This window comes from Amphiura filiformis, chromosome 9 (genome assembly GCF_039555335.1).
Source record: "Amphiura filiformis chromosome 9, Afil_fr2py, whole genome shotgun sequence".
Classification (NCBI taxonomy): Eukaryota; Metazoa; Echinodermata; class Ophiuroidea; order Amphilepidida; family Amphiuridae; genus Amphiura; species Amphiura filiformis.
In genome coordinates this window covers 53438253-53448658 of record NC_092636.1, presented here as the reverse complement: position 1 = coordinate 53448658, position 10406 = coordinate 53438253, and positions in this window count along the sequence as shown.

The following is a 10406-nucleotide window of genomic DNA, read 5'->3' as shown; positions in this document are numbered from 1 at the left end:
AGACTACACACTACACAGGGCAATTGGCAATTATTTCTTTATTTCATCTTCTATTAGAATGTTTAGGGGATATGTCCCCCCTTTTTAGCTGAACACAAAATCTTTGCCCCTCCCATTTTACACTCTCCATAGGGCAATTATTGCACATCCTCTGCGGAGTTTTTGAGTAAAATTTCACCTTGATTCATTGTGAGTCTATTGTGTGTTAGATACCCTTTTTGAGTGCCCAACATGTGCACTTTATTTAGCAACTCTATTTTTTCATTTTTGCTGCTTTTTGACTATCGATGACATATGCCCCTACGATTTGAAATTCAGGGGTGTGACAGTGCGAAGTTGAACCTCAGCGTGTCACATTTGCGAGAAGCAGGGCGACTCCTCAGGATTTGGAATTTTTTTTAGAAATGAGATTCAGTGGCCAAATGAAGCCATTTGATGCATCAGTAACATGGATTTTTAGCGCGGTCAGCACAAGCAGCAGACAGAACTGAATGGACGAGGCTTACTCGGCAGAGGGAAAGGGGACACAACGTCTTGTGCAGCTAAGTCAAGTAAAGTCAAGGAATTTTAGGCATAAACCTACTCAATTATCACCAATTTTACCTCTTTTTTCCCTTCTTCCCATTTCTCTATATTTTTTGTTCTCTCCTTCACTTTTTTCTCCTTTCTGATCTTGGGGGTGGGGTGGGGCAGCACAGCATCATCACAAAGGGTGGGTGCATGTTCTGAGGAGGTTCAAGCATATTTTGGTCTGTTTTACTGGCACAATTGCACTCAAACTGAAGGGTCTTGGTATCTGCTTGAGCAGTACATGCAAAATTATGTAATTGTTACCCATTTTTGCCAAAAGCATGGTGTTTATCGGGCAACAAAGGAAGATGTCCAGAGTAATTCTTGTTTGATTTTTTCTTCTCTTACGAATTTTAGGGGGTATGTCCCCCATGGAAAATGTTAAGGGGAATAAACTTTATCCGTAACACTTAAGGGTCTCTCATTGACCTTTTATTTTGATTGGCTGTTGTGAGTACCTGTCAAATTCAATGGAAATACAGTAAGCATGATTCTATGTAATTGTTGACAAATGACCTTAATGACCTTTGACCCAAACGTTCTTGAGTATCTCTACAAAACGCTCACCAACCAATCTCTTTTCGAACAATTTTATGACATGACCTCAATTTTCCAAGGAGGGGGCAAAAAATAATGGAAGGAAACAACATAGGTTTAGCAAATAATTTTGACCAAGATTGTAGCTACATTATAAAAGTATACTCTCAGAGCATACTGTAATATAAATAAGTCATACACACACATGTTTGGGTATTTGCAGGCTTTTCACATTTATTATAGGATACAACACTAGCAGCATGACCAATAATGTATTACACATTATCAAACTAAGAATCAAATCATTCTATACAGATATGTAGCTTTGTTATATTAGCAAGTTTTTTCCCATTCACCCTATGTTTCATTTGTATACATTGCAGTATTCGGTGTCCACTTTTACAACAGTCTGATATCGCCGAGGGCTCAGTGCAACAAAGTCTCATCTCTAATAGCCCCCTGCGTAATGTTGTTCATTCACACCATTGCATTTATACACAACATAACCCAAGGAGCTAATGGAGATGAGGCTTTGGTGCACTGAGCCCTCAAGTTGTTGGCCATTAGCATGAAACCTCAAACACAGCATAGAACATTACATTACTCTACGTTTTACTTAACCTGGTGTCAGTATTGCGCTATTCCAGTTGTAATCCATACACCCCCTATGGAAAACATGACCTTAATCTCCCACACAGGGAGTGTGAATTTCAAATGGGGTTATCTGAACGGACGACTCCATTTGAAATCTACACCCATTGTGTGAAAGATTAAGGTCATGTCTTCCATAGGGATAAGATGGATTTCAACTGGAATACCTCATTTTAACAGTTAGATACTTTCATACAGTATACACAATATTGGGTTTTGTTGCATTTCAGCAATGAATCCATTGAAAGCAACAGTTCTCCTGATTTACCTCTACACAATGCCCAAACTCCAAATTAATGGGATATTTCATTTGAAATTCACTTCCAGAGATGACACTCATTGTTTTGAAGATGAAATAAGTAGATATAACAAACAAACAAACAAAAAAGATTCACCTTTAAAAGTGACTTACTTTTTTATATACATGAAAATGATTTCAAATGTAATAGCCTTATGCTGATGAACATGCAACATTTTGTTAACATCATCCATCATAAGCAATGTGGAATATTAAAAGAAAATCACAATTTTACAGAAAAATGTCAAGCCAATGGGACTAATATGTTTGTTAGTATTGCAATATAGAGTTTAATCCACTTGTCTTTGGTTACGTTAAGAATACAAAAGCCTAATAAGAGTGAGAAATTGCAGTACATGTTGCTAAATTAAATAACTGAATTGGTGCGTATTAAAATGTCCTTGTTTTGCCTTTCGAAAGAGCTTGTTCTTGATATATATTGTAATGTTTTACAAGTCATATAGTTTCTTGAATCTATTCAAAATATTATATTACATTGAACACTGTTTATAGGCAAGTATGATATTGTAGTATATCAAACAGCATGTTTTTTATTGTCTTAATGAATGGATTTGACATGAAACTGACATTGATGAACAGTTTACATTTTAATTTGCCCCCTAAAAATAAAGAGAGAGAGAGAGAGAAAATGAACAAAAAGAAAGATATAAACAAAGAGCGACAGACAAACAAGAAAGAAAGAAAGAAAGAAAGAAAGAAAGAAAGAAAGAAAGAAAGAAAGAAAGAAAGAAAGAAAGAAAGAAAGAAAGAAAGAAAGAAAGAAAGAAAGAAAGAAAGAAAGAAAGAAAGAAAGAAAGAAAGAAAGAAAGAAAGAAAGAAAGAAAAAGAAAGAAAGAGAAAAGAGAGAAAGAAAGAAAATGTACACTATACAGGGGTGTGATTGCACTTGTGACAAAAATCCTGAAATAGCTGATTAATATATTCTGAAAATGGTACTTTCCTTTATTTTTGTGCAGGGTAGTAGAGGAAACAAATCCTGAAATCAGGGGCAAAAAAAATCCTAAAATCTGGAAAAAATCCTGGGAAATTACACTGACTTCGAGAGATACAACACCCAATCACAGTTATGGTCACTATAATAATCATCCCAATTCATATGGAAGGATGACACATTTTCACTATAACAGGCAGCCATAGGGAAATGTCCCCTGAGCATTGTTGGTAATATGGTTGGAAATTGTTGAGCTCAAAACTAATACTAATAATTAGGTTGTGTGTAAATTATGGTCAATTTCAATGCTGTCTTACGAGAATCCTGGGATGTGCGATTCAAAATTTACACTGGAATCGAAACATACTTTTCTATCTATGAGCTTTTAATGTACTCTGCAGCTGATGATTTCCAACCAATCACCATATTACCCACAATGCTCAGCGGGGCAAGCTATCCCACTAATGCAGCCACTAACATTTCTGTTGACAAATTTCAGTCTTCATACAAGTATGATTTATTCAGATCTACTATAATTTCGGCAAAATACATAAATTAAAGAAGCAGCAGCATTATAAAGGGTAAATTTTAGTTCGGGCAACAGAACACCATAATTATCTCAAAATAAACAGCGATTTTGGTACAAGAATTTGTTTAAGATATCTGTGTATTTCATCAGTGTTTTTAAACCCATTCTAAGGTACCATTTTACTTTGGGTTTCAAATATGACAAGTTCAAATGCAAAATGTGATTTATCCTAAGGCTGCCTTGTGTTAGTTCTGTAATAAACTTGTATTTGCAATTAATCCCATGAGAACTACCTGCCGATTGGCCAAAATGAATACTGTGTCCAATTTTGAACCAATCATGGAGGGTATTAATAAGATCATCTGCAAATGCAGGTTTGACCAGTCTAGTCATAATTGGCAAATGAAATGAGCATTTCAAGTTATCAACCAATCAGAAATGCTGTTAGATGACCAATAGTGTCCAAGGGGTGTAAAGTCTTTTTAGAATAAATATTTTGTGTGCTTAGATCTTTTGTAATGGATATTCTGTTTTAATAAATACATTATTCAACTCTTATTTGGGAAATCTGTTATTATTATACATTATCAATCAAAAACACAAGGCAATGATGGTTTATATCACATTTTTCATCTGAACTTGTGCTTCAAACAGAAATGCAATACATAAGTCAAATAAGTCAAATCTTCAAAGATATGTGCTATTAGGTGTCAGGACGTTTCGCCCCACACCAGTACATACCACTACCAGTTCGCCCCAATACACGTACATACCGCGACCAGCTCGCCCCAATACACGTACATACCACGACAAGTTCGCCCCAATTGACTCACTGTGTAAACTGTAAAGTGCCATGAATGCAGTGCATGCGGTCATATGGCCAATCAATACAACTTCCAATTGTTTGCATTGATTGATTGATTGATTGATTTTATTTGGTACTATAAGAATAACATACAAATTACACTACGTATACAGTATTATTATAACAAAATAAAATATATTGCACATCAAAATTGTATAACAAAATTACAAATCAACACAAGTACCAAGGATAGCCCAAAAAGCCTTGGGAAAAGCTTATTTCCATTGGGGTCCTTTACAAGCAAAAGAAATATAGGAACAAACTGCCATACAAAAACAAGAACAGAGACAACGTGCAAAAAGGACGGAAAAAGCAGAAATGTGAGACCAGCTCAAACTCTGAAAATCAAATGGACCCTTGATCAGCTAAAAACTGTTTGACAGATTGTTTGTACAATTTAAAATCATTGATGTTCTTGATTTCATTTGGCAGTGAGTTCCAATGATGAATTGCACTATTAAAGAAAGTGAGGCTATTTTGGCCCTTGGAGTGAGGAACCTTAAAGTTGAATGGACTACCCCTGGTACTGTAATTATGAAGAGATGATACTCTAGTAAAATGCATTTTCATATATTCAGGACAACAGTTATGGAAAATTTTAAAAACATGACTAAGTTTTAATTGAACTACTCTGTCTTGACTGGATAGCATACCCACCAAATCCAATTCTTTCTGCCCAATGTGAGTACGTGGCCCCACATCCAAAATAAAACGAACGATCTTGTTTTGCATAATTTGTAATTTGTTTTTGTAGTTTTAGATAACCCTGTATACCATGAAGAACATGCATAATCGAAATGACAAAGAATTAAAGCTGAACACAGTGTCTTGCGTGTTTTCATGCATAAAAAGTCTGCATGTCTGTACAAGAATTTGAGTCTCCCGTTTGCTTTTTTGATAATATTAGAAGCAATTGATTCACCGGAAAGAGTGTTATTTTATATTCATGTATTATGGAATAATCAATACGACCTATTCATATAATAATAATTAATACGGTATTATAGTAAAAATTATAGTATTATTATTATTTTCTTATGATAACAATAAAAAATAACTATCATTTTAATATTATTAATAGTACTAGTATTATATTAATCATATCTTAATTATTATTATATTATTGAATCACTTTACATTGTGTTGTTTAATTTGTTTATTTACTGTAGGCCTATGTCTTTGTAAACAAATTTGACGGTGTTCTATGAATTTTATGCCATTAAAATGTATTTTTGTATTTTATGAATTTGTCATGTTTTTACAATCCATTGTTCGTAACTAATACAATTTGTATTTTCAGTAGACAGTATGCAGTGCTGTTTTAAATAAATGTTGAGTATTTGTAACAATTTGGCTGGTGATATATATAAGCGTGTAATGCTATGAATTGGTTTAGAAACCCTTGTGATTCAGCCCGAGATTCAGTTGAGCTGACTATGTTTATGTTATGAAAACATTTTATTTTTGATCATGTAGGCCTACTTTTCCATCCATATGGGTTTTTGTTACTTATCTATTTTATCGAGTATGTTTTTACGACCCCGAGAATTACGGGCCGTGTTTTGAAATTGTGATGTAGGCCTTTATTGGGAGGCACGCGAAGAAGAAAAAGTTGGGATTTTGTTTGCAAAACTGATTAAAGCCCAGTAGGCCTATTAAAGGAGTATTTCGTGATCATAGCAATCTCTTTTTATGACATTATTCAGTAGATATCCACGAAAAAAGCCTATTCCCAAAATTTCAGTTGATTCCGATTTTGCGTTTGCGAGTTATGCACGATTATGTGTATTACACTGTTCCATAGACAATGCGTTGTAATTTCGTTCTGGTGCACCAGAGCGAAATTCAAATTTCACGATATCTTTGCAAAACGAATTAATCTGCAAGAAATATTTTGTACATAAACATTATGTAGCCAGAGGTTTTCAGTGATATAAAAATCTCAACTTTTTTTGAGAAAAGTGGGGGATGAGGCTGTGGATCACGAAATGCCCCTTTAATACGATTTCGGTCAAATTTTAATTTGGTTATCCTTTGGCAAAATATTATTAGTAACGAGCTCCTTTACCCACATCCAAAGACCCGTCCTTCTTTTTTTCACGCAAAAGGCAAATTTTTGCTCCCAAGACCATTTTGTGGGAAAAGTCCTATATGTTCAGATCTACAGGCAGCCAAAAGATTTAATGGTGTCTTGCAGTGCATGCAGCATGCGCTTGAACGTACATACATTATTATATATCATCATGCATGGTACTGTATACTTTTAATGTAGGAGTGGGATTTTGACGCTCTAGGCATATAACATTTAACAATAACACCCTCCACCCCCTGCCCCGCCCACACGCCCCCCCCCCCCCACATACTGAAGCTCACCTTCATTCAGCAGTATAAACACACTGAAATACTAGAAGAATTGAGCGCTGAAATGAAAAATGTCACTTTTAGCACATAAATCTGAACTCTTTCTCCAATAATTCAAAATGGAAAATCTTTCCCAAATAATTTTGTTTCTTTGCTTGGTTAGCTATTCTCTATACAACCACACCCGTATACCCCCCACACCCCCACACACCCCCACACACACAACACACATCGTCATGATCGGTCACCCATATACTCAAACTTGAAATTTGGAGCAGGAATGGAAAATCACTTTGACACTTTGACAAATGTTATTGAAATCTAAAACCAAAGAAAACAACAAGATATTTATTTTAATTTAAGACCAGAGGAAAAAGCTGAACTTCTGGTATGGAAGAATGGAGTTTCCAACATTAGGCCTACTCATGATATTAAATGGTGTCTTCCATGCATGCAGCATGTATTATAGACATTATTATATCTTCATGCATGGTAATGTATCCGGTAATGTATAGGCTACTTTTCATGCAAGAATGGGATTTCTGACGTTGCAGGCATACTAAACCTTTTAAAAACAACTATTTTTATACACCCTCCACCCCAAGTTACACAACGCACACCTTCGTGAACAGTATTGAACAGAATAAAAGAATTGAGCGCGAATTGGAAAATGTTACTTTTGCGCGCATAAATCCAATGTGTTTTCTTTCGCTATAATTCAAATGGAAAATATTTCCCATTTAATTCTTTTTACAACATAATATAGGCTAAAGCCACGATTTCTCCATGTTACTTAAATTAAAATTCCGTGTTACAAATTGGACGATTTCCGTGATTTTCCGCTTTTCCAATAATTATAAAGCACTGAAAATTGAAAACAAACATGTTTTATAAGTGTATTTTGTATTACCCTTTACTGGAGTAGGCCTAGAATTAATGCTAAAATGGGTTGTTTAATGGTTGATTACTGCCAAATAATCACTTTTCTTTGTTTTATTTTGCAAATCAACACAACAGTTAGACATTTTACACAGTTTTTACAATTTTGTGGCATTTTCAAATTTCCGTGGGCAAACCCGATTTCCGTGAATTTTTCCGTTTTCCGTATCACGGAGAAATCGTGGCTTTAATATAGGCCTAATACAATATTTCACACAAGATTCAATTTATTTATTCTCTGAGAACAAACTTTTTCTTCTTCAATTTTGTTTTTACTTTAAAAATGTAAAAAAAAGGGCGATAGCCTATTTAATGTTTAAAAATGTCAAAGCTTACATTGAACTCTGCCAAATTAATTATGTTTTTTAAGATATTGGAGCTACCATGGGTAAAAAATCCAATTAATGGAACAATTTTGTGTAACGTGTTTAGGTGCTGTGCAATAATTATGAGCCCCAGGGTAAAATTTCCAAACGGCTCACCAAAATCGCTTCCCCCCCCCTCGCCAAAAATCGCTTGCCCACCCCCTCTCGCTCGCCAAAAATTCTTTACCCCCCCTTGAACATGTCAAATTTTGGGATCCCAAATTGCAAACCTTAAATGGTCTAGATGTATGTTGCGAGCCCAGCGAGCAGGACAATTTGCATTTTTAAGCGTTTCCATTGTTTTCCTAAGCCTTTTAGAGCGTTTTATTAAAAAGACGCCCCATGAATTCGTGCCAAAAATTGCTTGCCCCCCTCTCAGCTTGCCAAAAATTGCGGTCATTGGTATTTCGGGGCAAAAATTGTGATATAAAATTGGATCGATTGAGCCCATTGGTCGAGCATGGTACCAAGATTTTCAAACGCCGCTTACTCAGAACAACAATTTTATGTATTCGGCACTCTGTCGTGTTCATAACGATATAATCATGATATTCCGGGAATAATTATGCCAACTTATGTATTAGCGTATGATATAGGCTAAATCAATAAAATAAGGTCGACATTTGTATTAACATCATCGAGTTAAAACATCCCGCCTTAAAATTGTTGGCATATTGAGAGGATTGAGAGGTACAATGTAAGATGTCCCGTGGTGTTTAAATCAATCATAATTAGTCTGTGATTGACAGGCAAGTTGCAGAAATTAAGAACAAAATGAATCATGATAACTGTCAATTACAATGTACAATATATCTGAAACATTATAAAATTATGATTATATAATTAAAATAATAGCATTTCAATTAAAGATATATATAATAATAAGTTATTGTAAAGAGTTGTAACGAGCATATCAAGCTATATGAGGATGAATATATAATTATCTGAGACTAATATTTAAAAATTGTTATATCTTTGATTATTTTAGAACATCACAGTTTAGAATGACCAGAAAACTTTCCTGACAGTTGTTACTATAATAATATTTGGCAAAGAATAACCAAATTAAAATTTGACAGAAATCGTATTAATACTGGACTTTAACCAGTTTTGCAAACAAAATCATTGCATTTTTCTTCTTTGTGGCACTACCTCCGGTCTTAATCAAATTGAGAGCATACTAGGCCTACTTGTCAAGCAATCGATCGTACATCAGTGTGTAAGGCACACGGCAAGGGCCCGGGACTTGTCAAGCAAGGTACGCCGTCGGTGTGTTCTGGCACTTTTATGCGTTTTGGTCACGGTACCATTGATTGAACCAGGATTGAACACATATCACACCCGGCGTTTTGCGAAGTGGCAGCAAATATCCGCCGCTTACACGCTGTGCAAAAGCGGCAAAAGTCAGTGCACAGCCCGGTGCACAGCACGGAACCCACAAAACATCTCAAAGCTGCTGCTGGCGTTTGTTTTGCTAGTTGTACGCAAATTGCCAAATATATTTTTTTCAGTCCTTTTAATAGTTTCATTATGTCAAAGAAGATCTTCTCTGATTTAATATGTTTATAGGACTGCAAGTTTTGAAAGTTTTGAACATCTCAAACTTACCTATTTTAACTGAGTTTGAGTCGGTAAAATAAAAATACACAAAACTCGCAAGAGTAAGAGTTTTTTGTTGTTTTTATTTTCTTTTATATAATGTTTTGTTTTGCCATATATTATATAAATTATTACACTGGCGATTTATAAGTAATTTACATCATGTTTAACACTACTAGTAGGCATGATGCAGTCATGTCTACAGTAGAATTCATCTCGACCTTTGCAGGACTTAACCCCATTAAAAGCTATTAAACCAAGATAACACTCATTGAAACAGCTCAACTGATTAAATCGGATCTTCTCTGGTTGTGCACAAGTGACTGTTTTCATGTGCGATATCGCAATAAAGCTGGTATTCATAGCTTCAGTTGGGTAACCGATTATAAAGGAAACGAAAGGAAACAATGTTATGTGTGGCTTTGTTCACGAAATCAGACAATGGCGTGCTTTTTGTAAACCAGCATTCTTGAAAATGAGCAACATAATGATTTTTGACTTAACACGGTTTGGAAATAATTTCTTCATATTTTTGGTGTTATCTGTCGCTTACATGTCCTTCCTAAAACACAAAAGTACGACCCTCTCCAAACACCTAAATTAGCTAAAAATTTAGGACATGTTACAAAACTATATTGTCTAGAATTTTAGAAGAGTACTTTTAATATTGGCCGGTTATTTTTCACACAGCGACGTTAACTAGGCAATGTACTATTACCTATAACATTAACTAAAACACC